Source organism: Rhinichthys klamathensis, unplaced genomic scaffold (assembly GCF_029890125.1).
Source record: "Rhinichthys klamathensis goyatoka isolate OS25496 unplaced genomic scaffold, OSU_Roscu_1.1 h1tg000290l_1, whole genome shotgun sequence".
NCBI classification, from domain to species: Eukaryota; Metazoa; Chordata; class Actinopteri; order Cypriniformes; family Leuciscidae; genus Rhinichthys; species Rhinichthys klamathensis.
This window is the reverse complement of record NW_026606809.1, coordinates 80,250-99,057: the sequence shown is the minus strand read 5'-3', so window position 1 is coordinate 99,057 and position 18,808 is coordinate 80,250.

The following is an 18,808-nucleotide window of genomic DNA, read 5'->3' as shown; positions in this document are numbered from 1 at the left end:
TGAGAGAGAGACACTGAGAGAGAGACACTGAGAGAGAGACACTGAGCGAGACACTGAGAGAGAGACACTGAGAGAGACACTGAGAGAGAGACACTGAGAGAGACACTGAGAGAGACACTGAGAGAGAGACACTGAGAGAGAGACACTGAGAGAGAGACACTGAGCGAGAGACACTGAGAGAGACACTGAGCGAGAGACACTGAGAGAGAGACACTGAGAGAGACACTGAGAGAGACACTGAGAGAGACACTGAGCGAGAGACACTGAGAGAGAGACACTGAGAGAGAGACACTGAGCGAGAGACACTGAGAGAGAGACACTGAGAGAGAGACACTGAGCGAGAGACACTGAGAGAGAGACACTGAGAGAGAGACACTGAGAGAGACACTGAGCGAGAGACACTGAGAGATAGACACTGAGAGAGACACTGAGAGAGACACTGAGCGAGACACACTGAGAGAGAGACACTGAGAGAGACACTGAGAGAGACACTGAGAGAGAGACACTGAGAGAGAGACACTGAGCGAGAGACACTGAGAGAGAGACACTGAGCGAGACACTGAGAGAGAGACACTGAGAGAGACACTGAGAGAGAGACACTGAGCGAGACACTGAGAGAGAGACACTGAGAGAGACACTGAGAGAGAGACACTGAGAGAGACACTGAGAGAGAGACACTGAGAGAGACACTGAGAGAGAGACACTGAGAGAGACACTGAGCGAGAGACACTGAGAGAGAGACACTGAGAGAGAGACACTGAGCGAGAGACACTGAGAGAGAGACACTGAGAGAGACACTGAGCGAGAGACACTGAGAGAGAGACACTGAGAGAGACACTGAGAGAGAGACACTGAGAGAGAGACACTGAGAGAGACACTGAGAGAGAGACACTGAGAGAGACACTGAGAGAGAGACACTGAGCGAGAGACACTGAGCGAGAGACACTGAGAGAGAGACACTGAGAGAGACACTGAGAGAGAGACACTGAGAGAGACACTGAGCGAGAGACACTGAGAGAGAGACACTGAGAGAGAGACACTGAGAGAGAGACACTGAGAGAGAGACACTGAGAGAGAGACACTGAGAGAGACACTGAGAGAGACACTGAGAGAGAGACACTGAGAGAGAGACACTGAGAGAGACACTGAGCGAGAGACACTGAGAGAGAGACACTGAGAGAGAGACACTGAGAGAGACACTGAGAGAGAGACACTGAGAGAGAGACACTGAGAGAGAGACACTGAGAGAGACACTGAGAGAGAGACACTGAGAGAGAGACACTGAGAGAGACACTGAGAGAGAGACACTGAGAGAGACACTGAGAGAGAGACACTGAGAGAGACACTGAGAGAGAGACACTGAGAGAGAGACACTGAGAGAGAGACACTGAGCGAGAGACACTGAGCGAGAGACACTGAGAGAGACACTGAGAGAGAGACACTGAGAGAGACACTGAGAGAGACACTGAGAGAGAGACACTGAGAGAGACACTGAGAGAGAGACACTGAGAGAGAGACACTGAGAGAGAGACACTGAGAGAGAGACACTGAGAGAGAGACACTGAGAGAGAGACACTGAGCGAGAGACACTGAGAGAGAGACACTGAGAGAGAGACACTGAGCGAGAGACACTGAGAGAGACACTGAGAGAGAGACACTGAGCGAGAGACACTGAGAGAGACACTGAGAGAGAGACACTGAGAGAGAGACACTGAGAGAGACACTGAGAGAGAGACACTGAGAGAGACACTGAGAGAGAGACACTGAGAGAGACACTGAGAGAGAGACACTGAGAGAGACACTGAGAGAGAGACACTGAGAGAGAGACACTGAGCGAGAGACACTGAGAGAGACACTGAGAGAGAGACACTGAGCGAGAGACACTGAGAGAGAGACACTGAGCGAGAGACACTGAGAGAGAGATTGGAGATGTCGCACCTGCTGCTTTCATGCAAATGCACAATTATGTTTTATACACTGATTGATAATTCTCTCCAAACATCTGAATTGGAAGCAGATGTGTTGCTGTGTATGTGAGCGAGTGTGTGTTATATCTGAATAGATATACGTGTTTTCCATCTCTAACATGTTGAGTATCTTAATTAAACATCAGTTGTTCATTTCTGCAGTTCATTATCACACGATACACTCTTAAAGCTTCTCTATCGGCATCGGCGGATCCATGAAGGTTGGGTTCACTGAGAGGTTTTATGGTGTGTGTGTGTGTGTGTGTGTGTGTGTGAAACTCTGCATGTTCATCGAGAGCTGTGGGATTATGATGATTCCATGATGCCAGATATTAATGAGAGGAACGACTCCTGCGACAGAAGCTCTAAACACTGAGTGTGTGTGTGTGTGTGTGTGCGTCTGTGTGTCGCAGCAGCTGCTCGTCTGTAGGAAACTCATCAGCTCAGTTCTTCTGCAGCGCGTGTGTGTTTGTGTGTGTGCGTCTGCGTGTGTGTCTGCGTCTGCATGTGTGTATGCGTGTGTGTGTCTGCGTCTGCTTGTGTGTGCGTCTGCGTGTGTGTGTCTGCGTCTGCTTGTGTGTGCGTCTGTGTGTGTGTGCATCTGTGTGTGTCTGCGTCTGTGTGTGTCTGCGTCTGTGTGTGTCTGCGTCTGTGTGTGTGTCTGCATCTGTGTGTGTGCGTCTGTGTGTGTGTGTGTGTGTGTGTGTGTGTGTGTCTGCATCTGTGTGTGTGCGTCTGTGTGTGTGTGTGTGTGTGTGTCTGCATCTGTGTGTGTGCGTCTGTGTGTGTGTGTGTGTGTCTGCATCTGTGTGTGTGCGTCTGTGTGTGTGTGTGTGTGTGCGTCTGTGCGTCTGCGTGTGTGTGTCTGCGTCTGCTTGTGTGTGCGTCTGTGTGTGTCTGCATCTGTGTGTGTCTGCGTCTGCATCTGTGTGTGTCTGCGTCTGCATCTGTGTGTGTGCGTCTGTGTGTGTGTGTGTGTGTGTGCGTCTGTGTGTGTGTGCGTCTGCGTCTGTGCGTCTGCGTCTGCTTGTGTGTGCGTCTGCGTCTGTGTGTGTGTCTGCGTCTGTGTGTCTGCGTCTGTGTGTGTGTCTGTGTCTGCGTCTGCTTGTGTGTGCGTCTGTGTGTGTCTGCGTCTGTGTGTGTCTGCGTCTGTGTGTGTGTCTGTGTCTGCGTCTGCGTCTGCATGTGTGTGCGTCTGTGTGTGTCTGCGTCTGTGTTTGTGTCTGTGTCTGCGTCTGCTTGTGTGTGCGTCTGTGTGTGTCTGCGTCTGTGTGTGTGTCTGTGTCTGCGTCTACTTGTGAGTCTGCGTGTGTGTCTGTGTCTGCGTGTGTGTGTGTCTGCGTCTGTGTGTGTGTCTGTGTCTGCGTCTGCTTGTGTGTGCGTCTGTGTGTGTGTCTGCGTCTGTGTGTGTCTGCGTTTGTGTGTCTGCGTCTGTGTGTGTGTCTGTGTGTGTGTCTGTGTCTGCGTGTGTGTGTGTCTGCGTCTGTGTGTGTGTCTGCGTCTGCTTGTGTGTGCGTCTGTGTGTGTCTGCGTCTGTGTGTGTCTGCGTTTGTGTGTCTGCGTCTGTGTGTCTGCGTGTGTCTGCGTCTGTGTGTCTGCGTCTGCGTGTGTCTGCGTCTGCGTGTCTGCGTCTGCGTGTGTCTGCGTCTGCGTGTGTGTGTGTCTGTGTCTGCGTGTGTGTGTGTGTGTGTCTGCGTCTGTGTGTGTGTCTGCGTCTGCTTGTGTGTGCGTCTGTGTGTGTCTGCGTCTGTGTGTGTCTGCGTTTGTGTGTCTGCGTTTGTGTGTCTGCGTGTGTCTGCGTCTGTGTGTCTGCGTCTGTGTGTCTGCGTCTGCGTGTGTCTGCGTCTGTGTGTCTGCGTCTGTGTGTCTGCGTCTGTGTGTCTGCGTCTGCGTGTGTCTGCGTCTGTGTGTCTGCGTCTGTGTGTCTGCGTCTGTGTGTCTGCGTCTGTGTGTCTGCGTCTGTGCGTCTGCGTCTGCGTGTGTCTGCGTCTGTGTGTCTGCGTCTGTGTGTCTGCTTCTGTGCGTCTGCGTCTGCGTGTGTCTGCGTCTGTGTGTCTGCGTCTGTGTGTCTGCGTCTGTGTGTCTGCGTCTGCGTGTGTCTGCGTCTGTGTGTCTGCGTTTGTGTGTCTGCGTTTGTGTGTCTGCGTTTGTGTGTCTGCGTCTGTGTGTCTGCGTGTGTGTGTCTGTGTCTGCGTGTGTCTGCGTCTGTGTGTCTGCGTCTGCGTGTGTCTGCGTCTGTGTGTCTGCGTCTGCGTGTGTCTGCGTCTGTGTGTCTGTGTCTGCGTGTGTCTGCGTCTGTGTGTCTGCGTCTGCGTGTGTCTGCGTCTGTGTTTCTGTGTCTGCGTGTGTCTGCGTCTGTGTGTCTGTGTCTGCGTGTGTCTGCGTCTGTGTGTCTGCGTCTGCGTGTGTCTGCGTCTGTGTGTCTGTGTCTTCGTGTGTCTGCGTCTGTGTGTCTGCGTCTGCGTGTGTCTGCGTTTGTGTGTCTGCGTCTGCGTGTTGTTACGGCCAGCTCGTTTTGACCGCACATAAAGGGATACAAGTACAAGAAAATTACTTGCAAGAAGTTTTTATTAGCTTACAACAAAAGTGTAAATAACTTAAGATAACAAAGTCTAGGGTTCACAATCATAAGGGGACAAAATCATAATCCAAATGGGAAATAAGAAAAGGTTGGTAAGGTCTGTAAACAAATATAAATGTCGCAAAACAAGTGACTCCTCCAGAGGCTGCCAATCCCCTGGACGAAGTGGTGTGGAGAGGGTAGGATCCAAGGTTTTATCCTCTCCACAATCAAATCGAGAGCAGGTAACAGGGGTGTGCAATCTCCCACGCCCTCCTGAAGAACACCGCCCCCAGCAGGCGAGCAAGGGGAACGCAGGGTCGTAACACCTCCCTACAAAAAAAAAGATTCGGCAACGAATCTAAAACAAAAACAAAGGGAAAAGACAGTTAAGCACTACCCAGAACAAACACAATAAAAGTTCTGGTGCTCTAGAGGTATGTCGTCTTCTCTTCATTCCTCAACACCTCTGGGCCCTAGAGATGCAAAGAAAAGAACGGACAATACAAAAATTATGTTACACTCTAGACAGTGCGTCAGCTATAACGTTGTCTTTTCCTCGAATATGTTTGATCTCGAGATGGAAAGGTTGTAAGATAAGACTCCATCGCATGAGTCGCTGATTTCTATTTCTCATCCGATTCAAAAAGACCAAAGGATTATGATCCGTATAGATAATAATCGGTGCAGAAATTGATCCTAGATATATTTCAAAATGTTGAACAGCCAACACTAGAGCAAGAGCTTCTTTCTCAATGGTAGAATATACCTGTTGATGTCGGTTAAGTTTTTTAGAAAAGTAACTTACAGGATGTTGAACCTGGTTCGAGTCCTCCTGCAGGAGAACAGCACCTGTACCACAAGCACTTGCATCTATTGCAAGAATAAAAGGCTTGGCAAAGTTTGGAGCTGTTAAAACAGGGGCACATGCCAGCAAAGCCTTGCAATTTTCGAAAGCTTGCTGACAAGGTTCAGTCCACTGGAAAGACAACTTCGGACTCAATAAATCAGTAAGAGGTGAAACTACATTGGCAAAATTTTCGCAAAAACTCCGATAATATCCCACCATTCCAAGGAACCGTCGGAGTTCACGACGAGTGGTGGGAGCGGGAAAATTACAGATAGCTTCGACCTTAGTCTCAATGGGTCTTACACAACCATTTCCCACTATCTTACCTAAATAGGTAACGGTTGCCTTCGCGAATTCGGACTTAGCGAGATTAACCGTAAGATTAGCTTTGGCTAAACGAGAAAACAGTTCTTTGATCTGGTCAAGATGTTCAGACCAAGATGAACTATACAACACAATGTCGTCAAGATATGCCTCACATCCTGACATTCCATACAGTATACGGTTTACGAGTCGCTGAAAAGTCGCAGGTGCATTTCGAACCCCGAAAGGCATAACCGTATACTGTAGGAAAGCATCAGGCGTAACGAAAGCAGATAATTCTTTCGCCCGACTAGTCAAAGGCACCTGCCAATACCCCTTCAAGAGGTCGAATTTGCTGACATAACAGGCAGAGCCAACATGATCGACGCAATCATCAATTCGAGGTAACGGGAAGCAGTCCGGCTTTGTCACAGAGTTGAGTTTTCGATAATCTGTGCAGAAGCGATATGATCCATCAGGTTTATTTACTAAAACACAAGGGGAACTCCACGAACTAAAACTACATTCAGCCAGATCATGAGCAAGTAGATAGTTCACCTCTTGTTTCAGCAAATCTCTTTTAAAAGGATTGACTCGATATGCGTTCTGTTTAACAGGACACGAGGCTCCTACGTCGATATCATGTTCTATGATAGAAGTACGACCAGGAACATCACGGAAAAGAGAGGGAAATGACATCACCAACTCAGTGACATCACTCCTCTCCTTCTCTGTCAGATAAGAAAGATGAGAGGACAGATTAAGAAGAATCTCAGAGTTTTTCAGTCGCCCGTCAACTTTTTCTCGAGAAAGAAAACCCTCGTCCTCATCAGCATTCTCCAAAGAATACCCACTCGTTTTGTGTGAGAGAGGAGATGATTCTGAAAGAGAGTCACAAAGGTTTACCACATTGACAGAACGAACAGGAGCTGTATACAATTTCAACAGGTTACTGTGACAAACTTGTACTTTTTTTCTCCGGTCAGGAGTATTCAACAGATAATTGTTATCAGAAAGACGTTTAACTACACTGTAAGGGCCTGTAAATTTAGCTTGAAACGGATTAGCAGGTAGGGACAGCAAAGCAAGTACTTGATCACCCACCTGAAATTCTCTTAACTTAGCTTTCCTATCAAAGCGTTGTCGCATCTTTAGTTGAGTCTTACTCAACTTCTTTTTAGCGAGAGCTCTTGCCTCATATAATCTACGCCGAAATCCGCTCACATAATCCGAAAGGTTTTCAGACAGTTTAGGTAAACGCCACTCCTCAGCTAACACAGCCGTAGGTCCTCTCACCACATGTCCGAACACCAATTCATTCGGGCTAAACCCAAGACTTTCTTGAATTACCTCACGTATCGCTAACAACATCCATGGCAGACCTTCCTCCCAATCTGCATCGAGTTCCACACAATATGACCTTAAAAGGGACTTCAGGGTTTGATGAAACCTCTCAAGGACTCCTTGACTCTGCGGATGATAAGCGCTAGAAATATTGTGATTTACTCGAAGTTGACGCAGGGCTTTTGAGAACTGTTTCGACATGAAGTTCGGACCTTGATCGGACTGAATGACTTTAGGAATTCCAAAGGTCGACATGAAATTAGTGAGAGCCTTCAAGACAGATTTTGTGGTGATGGACCTTAACGGATAAGCAGCCGGATAACGAGTAGTCTGACACATAACGGTTAAAAGGTATTGGTGACCAGTCTTGGACCGAGGCAAAGGACCAACACAGTCAACCACCAAATGTTCAAAAGGAGTGGACACGACGGAAATAGGTTGCAACGGAGCAACAGGAACTTTTTGGTTTGGCTTACCGGTGATCTGGCATGTATGACAAGATCGAATATGTTTTGCCACATCCCGTTTCACCTTAGGCCAATAGAACTGTCGCAAGACTCGATCGTACGTTTTACGAACTCCTGTATGACCAGAAAGTCCTTGATGAGCCAAATGCAACACAGAATCCCTCATTATAAAAGGAACCACAATCTGATTTTTAGGTTCTTGAAAAACATCTTTATGCAGGACCACTTTCCGACAAAGCAGACCATCATCAAGAAGGTACGAAGAGGAGAGAGGATCAGAACATTTCTTAAGCTCTACTTCAGAGAATAAAGTTTTAAGACTGTCGTCGCTCTGTTGAGCTCTAATCAAATCCTCTCGAGACATCTGGAACAAAGAAGTCAGAGAACAATCATCAACATCAGAGAGATCAACATTGGTTTTCTCAAGAGTGGACAGAACCTCTGATGTATCGTTAGATTCATGTCGCAACACTGTCGACTCTCTCTGGTCAGAAGACAACGAAGAACAGGACTTCAGATCTCTCGGCTCAGGACATTTAGACACATCTGATCCGGAATCACCTGTATGAACAGTATAGAAGAAGGTATCATGCAGTGGAACTTCAACTTGACTTTCAGATAATGGTTTAGCCATTGATCGAGTAACTGCACATGCTGGAAACAAATCAGGAAATTCTTTGCCATTTCCAACATCAGATTTCCTAGGTGTAGATGCTATTATGGGTGGAGCTGCCACATCACTCCGTCCCCAAACATTCCCACCAGCTAAATCATTTCCCAGAATGAATGTAATCCCAGGCACTGGCAGTGCAGCACGAACACCAACTACTACTTCACCAGATACAACGGCAGATGAAAGATGGATGCGATGCAAAGGCACTTCAACGAACCTCATCTCAAAACCTCGCACTAGTACATGAGTTCCAGTAGCGGTTTCAGAAGTCAAGGGTAAAGTTCCCTCTAACAGAAACGACTGCGCAGCCCCTGTATCTCGAAGAAGACGCACTGGCACCGTTTCATTTGAACCAGGCAATGACACATTTCCCTCAGTGATAAAGGGTGTATAATCAACAGAAGTTATACCCTGATTAGCAGATTTATCACTAGAACCAGATAAATGACAATCTTTCTCATCACAAATGTCAACAATAACTGGTAAGGTAGAAACCAAAGCAACAGATTTCGACAATCTCTCTTTCTTCTTGAGTATCAGACAGTCAGATATTTTATGACCAGGCTTTTTACAATAAAAGCAAACCATGTCTCGTGAGAGTACAGGTTTACTAAAATATTCAGCATCTGTCGACTTAATATTCCTACTCAACACAGGAGACTTTGTCTTAGGTTGAAAACAAGACTTAGACTTACTCATATTGTTGGTTTTAAGACCGACTGAACTGAATGACCCATGATGGGTTAACACAAATTCATCAGCCATGATAGCAGCTTCAGAAAGTGTATTCACCTTATGTTCAGTGAGATGTGTAGCTACAACATGAGGAACACAATGTTTGAACTCCTCTAAGAGTACTAATTCCCTTAACTGCTCTTTAGTTGTAACTTTCATTGAAGTGCACCAACGATCAAATAAGTTCTCTTTTTCTCTGGCAAATTCAACATGAGTACATTCATCAGCTTTACTCAAAGTCCTAAATTTCTGACGATATGCCTCAGGCACGAGTTCATATGCATGTAACACAGCAGATTTCACAACATCATACTCACCACTCTGTTCCAATGAGAGTGCTGAATAAACTTCCTGAGCTTTACCTGTGAACACACACTGTAATAATAAAGTCCAAAAGCTTTTCGGCCATTTCATGGATAAAGCAACACGTTCAAAGTGATAGAAATATTTATCCACTTCCTTTTCAGAAAATGGCGGCACTAACCTCATATTTCTGTGAACATCAAACACAGGTTCACCTGCATTCGCATGCTGTTGTGGAACAGGAGGCACATTCGCTTGTGAAGCTTCAGCTGTCTTTGCTGCTAATTCTAACTCCAACTTCTTTATCTCAAATGCTCTCTCGTCACGTTCTCTCTCTAACTGAAGCGTTCTCTCTTCACGTTCCTTCTCTAACTGAAGCGTTCTCTCTTCTAAATCAAGCTCCATTCTTCGCATAGCTAACTGATGATTTAATTTTCTCTCTTCGAATTCTCTCTCTACCGCTCGCTCTTTCATAGCGCGATCATCACGTTCAGCACGAATTTTCGCGGCATCTAAACACAATTGCTTCTCTTGCAAAGACAATTCTGGAAATTTCGTCTCACTTTCACTATAAACCTCAGCAGGAGTAGACACAAACGATTCACTAGGAGTAATTAACTCAGTGCTTACCTCTATAACTCCTCTATCAACAAGTGACCGCTTCAGAGTAGTCACCATTGTTTCCTTCAGCCTCTTCTCTTGAGAAGTAAAATCGACACTGAAGCGTTCGGCGATTTGCACCAACTGCTCCTTTGTACAACTCTCAAGCAAAGCTTCTGATGGACACGCAAAGAAATCTTCTATCACCGAAGACATTTTGTTCGTATATGTATACGCACAATCACAAAACGAGACCACTAACTACCACACGTGAAACGCTGTTTACCCGAAATACAACTCCCATAAGCCACTACTTCAAAACACTACGTCACTGTATTACGCAACGCATGCTCATTCAAAAAAACTTCTAAAGACTTCCCACAAGTCAAAACACAGTGTACGCGCGAAAATAAACCGCACTATACACAAAAGCGACAATTTATCCTCATTTATTTTTGCAAAATGGATTTACCATTTATAATATGAGAAAACTCCAGCTCCTAACTCAGAAAAACACTAACTAAATCCTACCTGGTCTTCAGAGATGTACCGGGCTCGAGGCGACATTAAACGCTGAACTCCGCGACAATCAGTCAAACTGAAAGTCCGGAAGCGTACCCCCTACAGAGAGTTAATCTCCACCCAGGATAACCTCCAAAAACAAGAAAGGCAAAATAACAAAACAAAACAACAAACAGTGCTCCGACGGAAGGATTGTATTCACAATCCAGCTGGAAACACTCTAACTCACCAGAGTTCTCGTTTATAAAGGAATCCATTCACAAAAACATACACACATACAACCCATACTTACCAACGTTTCCTACCCCCATAGGATCCCGGATGAGCCCCCAATTTATGTTACGGCCAGCTCGTTTTGACCGCACATAAAGGGATACAAGTACAAGAAAATTACTTGCAAGAAGTTTTTATTAGCTTACAACAAAAGTGTAAATAACTTAAGATAACAAAGTCTAGGGTTCACAATCATAAGGGGACAAAATCATAATCCAAATGGGAAATAAGAAAAGGTTGGTAAGGTCTGTAAACAAATATAAATGTCGCAAAACAAGTGACTCCTCCAGAGGCTGCCAATCCCCTGGACGAAGTGGTGTGGAGAGGGTAGGATCCAAGGTTTTATCCTCTCCACAATCAAATCGAGAGCAGGTAACAGGGGTGTGCAATCTCCCACGCCCTCCTGAAGAACACCGCCCCCAGCAGGCGAGCAAGGGGAACGCAGGGTCGTAACAGTGTGTCTGCGTCTGTGTGTCTGCGTCTTCGTGTGTCTGCGTCTGTGTGTCTGCGTCTGCGTGTGTCTGCGTCTGTGTGTCTGCGTCTGCGTGTGTCTGCGTTTGTGTGTCTGCGTCTTCGTGTGTCTGCGTCTGTGTGTGTCTGCGTCTGCGTTTGTCTGTGTCTGTGTTTGTCTGCGTGTGTCTGCGTGTGTGTGCGTCTGCGTGTGTGTGTGTTTGTGTATCTGCGTTTCAGGGCTCTTTCGTTCTGTGACTGCTTCATCTCAATCTCTTTTTCTCTGGATCCAGTTCCACACTCTCGCTCCGGATCGATCCGGGTTCAGGTTTTACTCGTCGCTGCTTCTGGAGTCGTGGTGGTTCTCTCCTCTTAAACTCCGTCAGTGTGTGTGTGTGTGTGTGTGTGAACTGATTGAAACAAGCGCATCCGCATCTGTGAGTCTCCACTGGCATCTCTTGGGCTCAGGATGAGTCTGTGCAATATTTCAGTTTTCATGTTCACACAGTGTGTGTGTGTCGCCGCTCCTGCTTCTCACACTGAGAACACAACCGGCTGTTCACTGGAGTAACACACACCTCTGCTTACACACACACACACACACACTGAGTCACTGCAACACACAACCGGCTGTTCACTGGAGTAACACACACCTCTGCTTACACACACACACACACACACACAAACACACTGAGTCACTGCAACACACAACCGGCTGTTCACCAGAGTAACACACACCTCTGCTTACACACACACTGAGTCACTGCAGTAACACTGGATTGTTTGTCCAGAATCGCTTTAGTACAACAGTAACATAACAAGTTATTATTGACTAACTTACTCGAAGTATTGACAGTCATTTTATTTTTGCTCTGCCAATGAAAATAAATGCGAACGAACGAATGCAGTTCCTGAATAATTCAGTTTCATCGTTTAAATGAGTGATTCAATGACTCATAAACTCAGGCTGTGTGTGTGTGTGTGTGTGTGTGTGAGAGAGAGAGTTTGAGTGAATGAATCGTTTAAGTGAATGATTCAATGACTCACTTGTAAAGACAGATGCTTGTTTAGTTCCTGAATGAATCAGTGCTGTTGAACGACTCAGTTGAACGAATGACTGAACGAATGAACTCATTTATAATGCAGTCACTTGTCGCCACCTACTGGTGTAACTGTGTAACTCTCAGAAAGAGTCACTGTAAGATCAGACTGGAGGTTTTAAATGATATTATCTCTTGTTTATTCCAGAAGCTTTGTTCTGAGGAACCGTGCAAACGAGTTCAAGTAGTGCAACCTAAGAGCAGGAGCGCTCGTGTAAATGCTGAAAAGTGCAATTAATCAGTAATTTAAGCATTGATCAAATAGTGTTATTTAATAGTCGGAAACCAGTTTGCATCGGATCCTTTGAGCTCGCCAGTGTGTGAAGCTCATCTGCAGAACATCATGACGGACAGCTGTCAATCACAGCATCAACACAGTGACTTCTGTACCACAGCATCATTATCAGATCCGTGTGTTATAGACTCAGACATCAGTGGACACTAACTTGACAGATAATGAAAGAAAATGTCAAGTCAAGATGCGTTTACCTGGGAAGCCGATGCCAGCATGTTCAGTGTGATTCGACAGCGCTATCCGAGGGTTAAAGTCAAAGATGGCGTGCTGCGCTTTTCATTTTCATACTCATCTCGAGAGCTCTTCAGCTCAACAGTTCATCACGCTGAGAATGAGTAATTACACGTGTTCGCAGTGGAAGCGGCTGTGATGCTGTGATTGGAGACTCGGACCACGTGAGCGTCACTAATCTCTGGAAGTGCTCGTACATCACTGAGAGCCATGTTTTACAGCCAGTCCAGACACACACACACACTCACACACACACACGCGCGCGCACACACACACACACACAAACACACTCACACACACGCGCACGCACACACACACACACACACGCATACTTACTCACACACACACACACACACACACACACACACACACACACACACACACACACACACACACACACACACACACGCACGCACACACACACACACACACACACACACACACACACACACACACACACACACACACACACACACCTCTGCTGTCATGAGGCTTAAACACTGATTCAGGGTCAGTGATGCACCGCCAAATAAAAATATTCTAATAATGTTTTGCCAAGTTATGAAAACGTTATTATGGCGTATATAAGCGTCTAACAATATTTTTCATGTGCACACACTCTTCCTCTGACTGGGGTTATAAAGGCGTTCTGGCGTTTTAAACACTTTTAGCCAGAACCTGCGCGACATTCCCTTTATAACCCCAGTCAGAGGAAGAGTGTGTGCACACGCGTCTCCTCCCCGAAGTAACCGTATATCAGCTGACAACGCCTCGTTTACTATATCCTCATCTGCATATCATTTACATATGCATATTCATATTCTAAAACAAGGCAAGGATAGGCTACTAAATGATTGTTAGCAATGTAATGTGACGCACATCCGTATCTCATATTCTCCTAATGTCTTGTAAACATGGAATCATGTGGATGAATATGCATATGCAAATGATATGCAGATGAGGATATGCATAATAAAACGGGGCGTTGTCAGCTCCATATATGGTTATTAAGCAAAAAAATATCCAGACTTCTAAAACCGTGCGAACACTTTCGGCACACGAACACTTTCAGTAAAGATCCAGTTCTAGAAATGAGACCCTAAACAACACTGAATAAACGTTTATTAACTGGAAGAACGTTTGATCATAACTTTGATCATATGTTCCCTGTGTCCTGGCTAATATCATCATGCCAAACTCTTCCATACGCTCATAATGATTTACACATGACAGAAGTTTGGAAGTGTTTGTGTTGTGCTGTGAACTTTAAGGCTATAGAGTTCGTCACTGAAGCCGCAGACGAGTTTCCCGCTGTAGAAGTTTGATGTGTAACGCTGGTTATGAGTGCTAGCACCGCTAATAAGCCGCTCGAGGACGTGCATTACAGTGTTTTTGACTTGCATCATGTCCAACAACAGCCCTAACCGCGTTAGCACTCACTCACTCACTCACACACACACACACACACACACACACACACACACACACACGCGGTAAAGTCGCGCCTCAGGGAATCATCATGAAGACCGGTCGTGGATGACGTGGTTTCGCTGCACGACGTCACGCTGAAGCTAAAGCGCTCTGACGCGTGTCACAACATCCACAGGCTCTCGCTAAACTCATCTGGGACGTTTCCTCCCATTAGCGTACATTAGTGACGCGCTGAGGAGCTAGCCGCTAATCGACAGCGACGGACGACGCTTTGTGCTTTTCAGTTTCTGAGCCGTTCTGAGTCTGAGCTAGTCTGAGGGCTAATCGAAGAGCGGAGGATCGTTAGTCCGAGACTGTGGACGAGTCCAGTGGTGAAACCACATCACATACAGAAGAAACGCTGACACACACACATACACACACACACACACTCACTGACACACTCACACTCAGACACACACACACACACACACACACACACACACACACTCACACACACACACTCACTGACGCACTCACACTCTCACACACACACACACACACACACACACACACACACACACACACACACACACACACACACACACACACACACACACACACACACACACACACTCAGACACAAACACACACACACACACACTCAGACACACACACACACACACACACACTCACTGACACACTCACACTCACTGACACACTCACTGACACACACACACACACACACTCACACTCACACACACACACTCACTGACGCACTCACACTCTCACACACACACACACACACACACACACACACACACACACACACACACACACACACACACACACACACACACACACACACACACACACACAGTTGTCTGATGAAACTCAGAGAACTGAGGAAGGTTTCTGGACATTAATATTTCATGAACCAATGTTCTTCAGAATATCTTATTTTGTGTTGCACAGAAATGCAGGTTTGGAACGACAGCAAACGACGATGTTTGAGCGATCTCCTTACGAAACAATCCGACCCTTTATTGTGATTGTGAAACACTCTCAAGATACCAGTGTGTTTAACACACACCAGTCGTTCACAGAGTCACATGTAGCTGTTACAAGACGAGATGAAGTGTGTTTTCTCTGTCAGATCGAGTGTGTGTTGCTCGAGCGGCTCGATGAATAACTCATCACATGTAAAGGACGCACGTCTCGACTGTGATTAATGTTTGCCGGTGGATAGAGGATGTTTGTCCTCGTTCACGTTCAGCGGCAGCATCTCTGAAAGCTGGAGGAAAAACCTTCTTCATTAAAGCCTTAATTAGTGAATTAATCCCATCTAACAGGAGCATCGCCCCTTTACAGCACACACACACACACACAAACCCCCAGATGAGGCTCATATTCATTTCTATTGCAGTCCACAGTTATTTTATTCAGAAGTGTTTTGTCATATTTGTCATGAGTGATTGTGTGTATTTTGTGTTCAGTTTGACTGAGAGAAGCTTTTAAATCTACGAGTGTTTCTGTTTCTCTGCTTCTCGAACAGCGTGACGAAAGGAAATCTGTGTGTCGCTGCGCATCTGTTACTCGTCTCTGCGTAAAGGACGGCGTCACGCTGATGTTTGATTTCTGAGAGTGTGTGTGTGTGTGTGCATCAGAACAACACAAACAGATGGACACTTACACTCGTCCCTCTTATTCACACTGGCAGCAGAACAACAGCACAAACAGACGGAAATCGATGGATATTAGCATACACACACACACACACACACACACACTGGATTGAGTTTCAAACGTGTCTCCCTGTATTCTTGGTCTTGATTCCCAATGTTCATCATATCTGCACTGTAAAATCTAATTAGTTGGACTTACTTAAAAAAAACATGCAAACCGATTGCCTTAAAAAACAAGTATGGTGAAATAGGATCACTTACACAAGAGTTCTAGTAACTAAAAAAGAACTGTAGAGAGCACTTGATAATTTACTTTAAATAAAATATAATTATCATTGTTGTGTGACTCAAGCATGATCAATGCAAGAATGTCACAAATATAGAGGGATTATATAAATCCAATTAAAAGTTTCACAAGGTGTTTAAGACATAAGTGGTAGCAGCAAAATGATAAAAGATCATAAATTGACATGAAATATTGATTATAGATATACAGTATATATAACTTCTCTTCTTTTGAAACTAAATAACTGATGTCTTGTTGCATCGCTGCATCAATGGGAAGAGAATTACAATAGTATAAATGAAGAGTCAAGTGCCCAACCAAAGGGAACACTGATCACCATAATGGCGACTAAAACATTTTAGGAAAATCAACATCAATTTATGAAGTGCAGCTTATGTGATGTTCTCTCAATTTTTTTTGTTTTATTGACAATTCAACATTCAAGATGACTTTGGGAAATGAGTGAATGCAAACTGCAGAAGTGGAGGGAATGAGTGAAAAGTCCATTAAGAATTTTCCCGCCTAAAACACACACTCAAACCAATCAATTAACCTTAACTTGGGTTTTCTGAGTAAACAAAACATAGTGTGTGAATAGTACACATTACTAGTTTTTTACAATTAAGTTAAGACATTAAGTCAAGTTAACTAAAAAGTGTTAGCTAGAATCACTGTTGGATTTTACAGTGTGTGACTCTACACACTCATAATCTGATGTTACAGTCTCTGATGACAGATTACTGGAGATTCGGCACGAGTCGAATCACAGAAACTTAATCAGTCCGAGAGAACCGAGATCGAGAAATGAGAACCGAGAGAACCGAGAACTGAGCAACGAACCCCTGCTGAAACTCAGAAATAAAGATCATCTCGAACTCAAAAGAGCCGCGTGTTCAAAGGGTCACTCTTCATTTCCATCACAATCAGACCCATCTGTCCACGCTTGGCCCGTCAGCTGTGTGTGTGTGTGTGTGTGTGTGTGTGTGTGTGTGTGTGTGTGTGTGTGTGTGTGTGTGTGTGTGTGTGTGTGCGTTTTAATTGTCATGAGTCTGTCTGACTGTGAAGTGGCTTTATAACCTTGTGTGTGTGTGTGTGTGTGTGTGTGTGTGTGTGTGTGTGTGTGTGTGTGTGTGTGTGTGTGTGTGTGTGTGTGTGTGTGTGTGTGTGTGTGTGTTTCTGTCTCTCTCCATGACTCTCAGAATTTCCGACGCCTTCAGATGTTTATTCTGCATTAAAGGATAGTTCACACTATAATGAAGATTCGTTCATTAATTACTCGCCTTCATGTCGTTCCAAACCCATGAGACTTTCGTTCATCTTCGAAACACAAATGAAAGATATTTTAATAAAATCTGAGAGATTTCTGTCACTTCTACAGGTTAGAATCGGACCGATGCCTGTGCTCTGTGGACACGAATGAGATGTTTAGCAGAATGTTTTCTTCAGCGGGACATTTGTTGTCATCGTAATCCTCTCACACTCAGCCACGCTCCGCGGTCGAAGAAGAACCGCCTCTGTTGACAAGCTCAACATCAGTGGAAGAATCGCTAAACCAGGCAGAACGCTGGATGAGATTGGATCCGAATGCATGCGAAGTCGTCCGTGGCCCGGCGTCACACACACTCTTCCCGAGCGCATCCGTAACACGTGGATCCGAGAGGAAACACACTCGCTGTCTATATTAGCATGCGGCTCACGTTACGCTGAAGATGCTCCAGCTGTAGACATTCAATCTGTTTCACGAACACCCCATTGAACATCGTGATGATGCCATGTGTCCCTTCTCTCTCTGCAAGGGCATTTCCTCACATTCACATTCACATCATGAAGATCTAACGCAAGTTTCACTAGTGGACCGTCACACACTCTTCTTTAATCAGCACTGCTGCATGTGAACCAGTGCTTGTCAACACACAGCTTCATTTCTCATGTGCTTTACACACACACACACACACACACACACACACACACACACACACACACACACACACACACACACACACACACACACGCATGGATGATTCAATACCAGCTAACATCAGCATTCAAGACTTTTAACATCATTTTAGCTTAAAACTCACTTTCATGTTTGAATACCTTCTGTTTGTGATCCGATGTGGTTTCTGATCAAGGCAGAAATATTTATACACTATTTTTTTTGTTTTTCGTGATCTCGCTAGTTTCCAGTGATTTCTTTCTAATAAAACTTCCATTTGTTGGTGAAATGGTGTGTGTGTGTGCCGTTGTCCCTGAGAGAGGTGTGTTATGTGTGTGTTTTAGTGAAGCGCTGTGGAGCTTCAGGAAACGCAGGGGTTTGGGGTTCAGTGCTCCAGTCTCGAGGCTATTAGCCCCGCCCGGCCCGTCTAAAGCCCACCTATAAGTGTGTGAACACATCTGACTCCCACACACAACAATGAGTAAAACACACTGGTGTAGGGTTTACTCTAAAACTAATTTCACTTAGAAATTGCTAGTAAATTTCATAATTGCAAAGAAACAGCATGTAACATAATGGATTAGCAGTGTAATTTTGAACAAGAGTGCAGAGCAGACCAAAGAGCGATACTAACAATTCACAATAAATCCCAGAGGCAAAGTAGAGCACTTTTTTGTTTTACATTAATTACATTAATTATATAATTCTTTTACATTTAGGTTTAGGTTTAATTGTTCATTTCTGTACCTGAATACTACTGTTAGACTTTGTAACTTTTGTTATTTAGTATTCATCTCTGCTTGTAATTTGTGTATTTG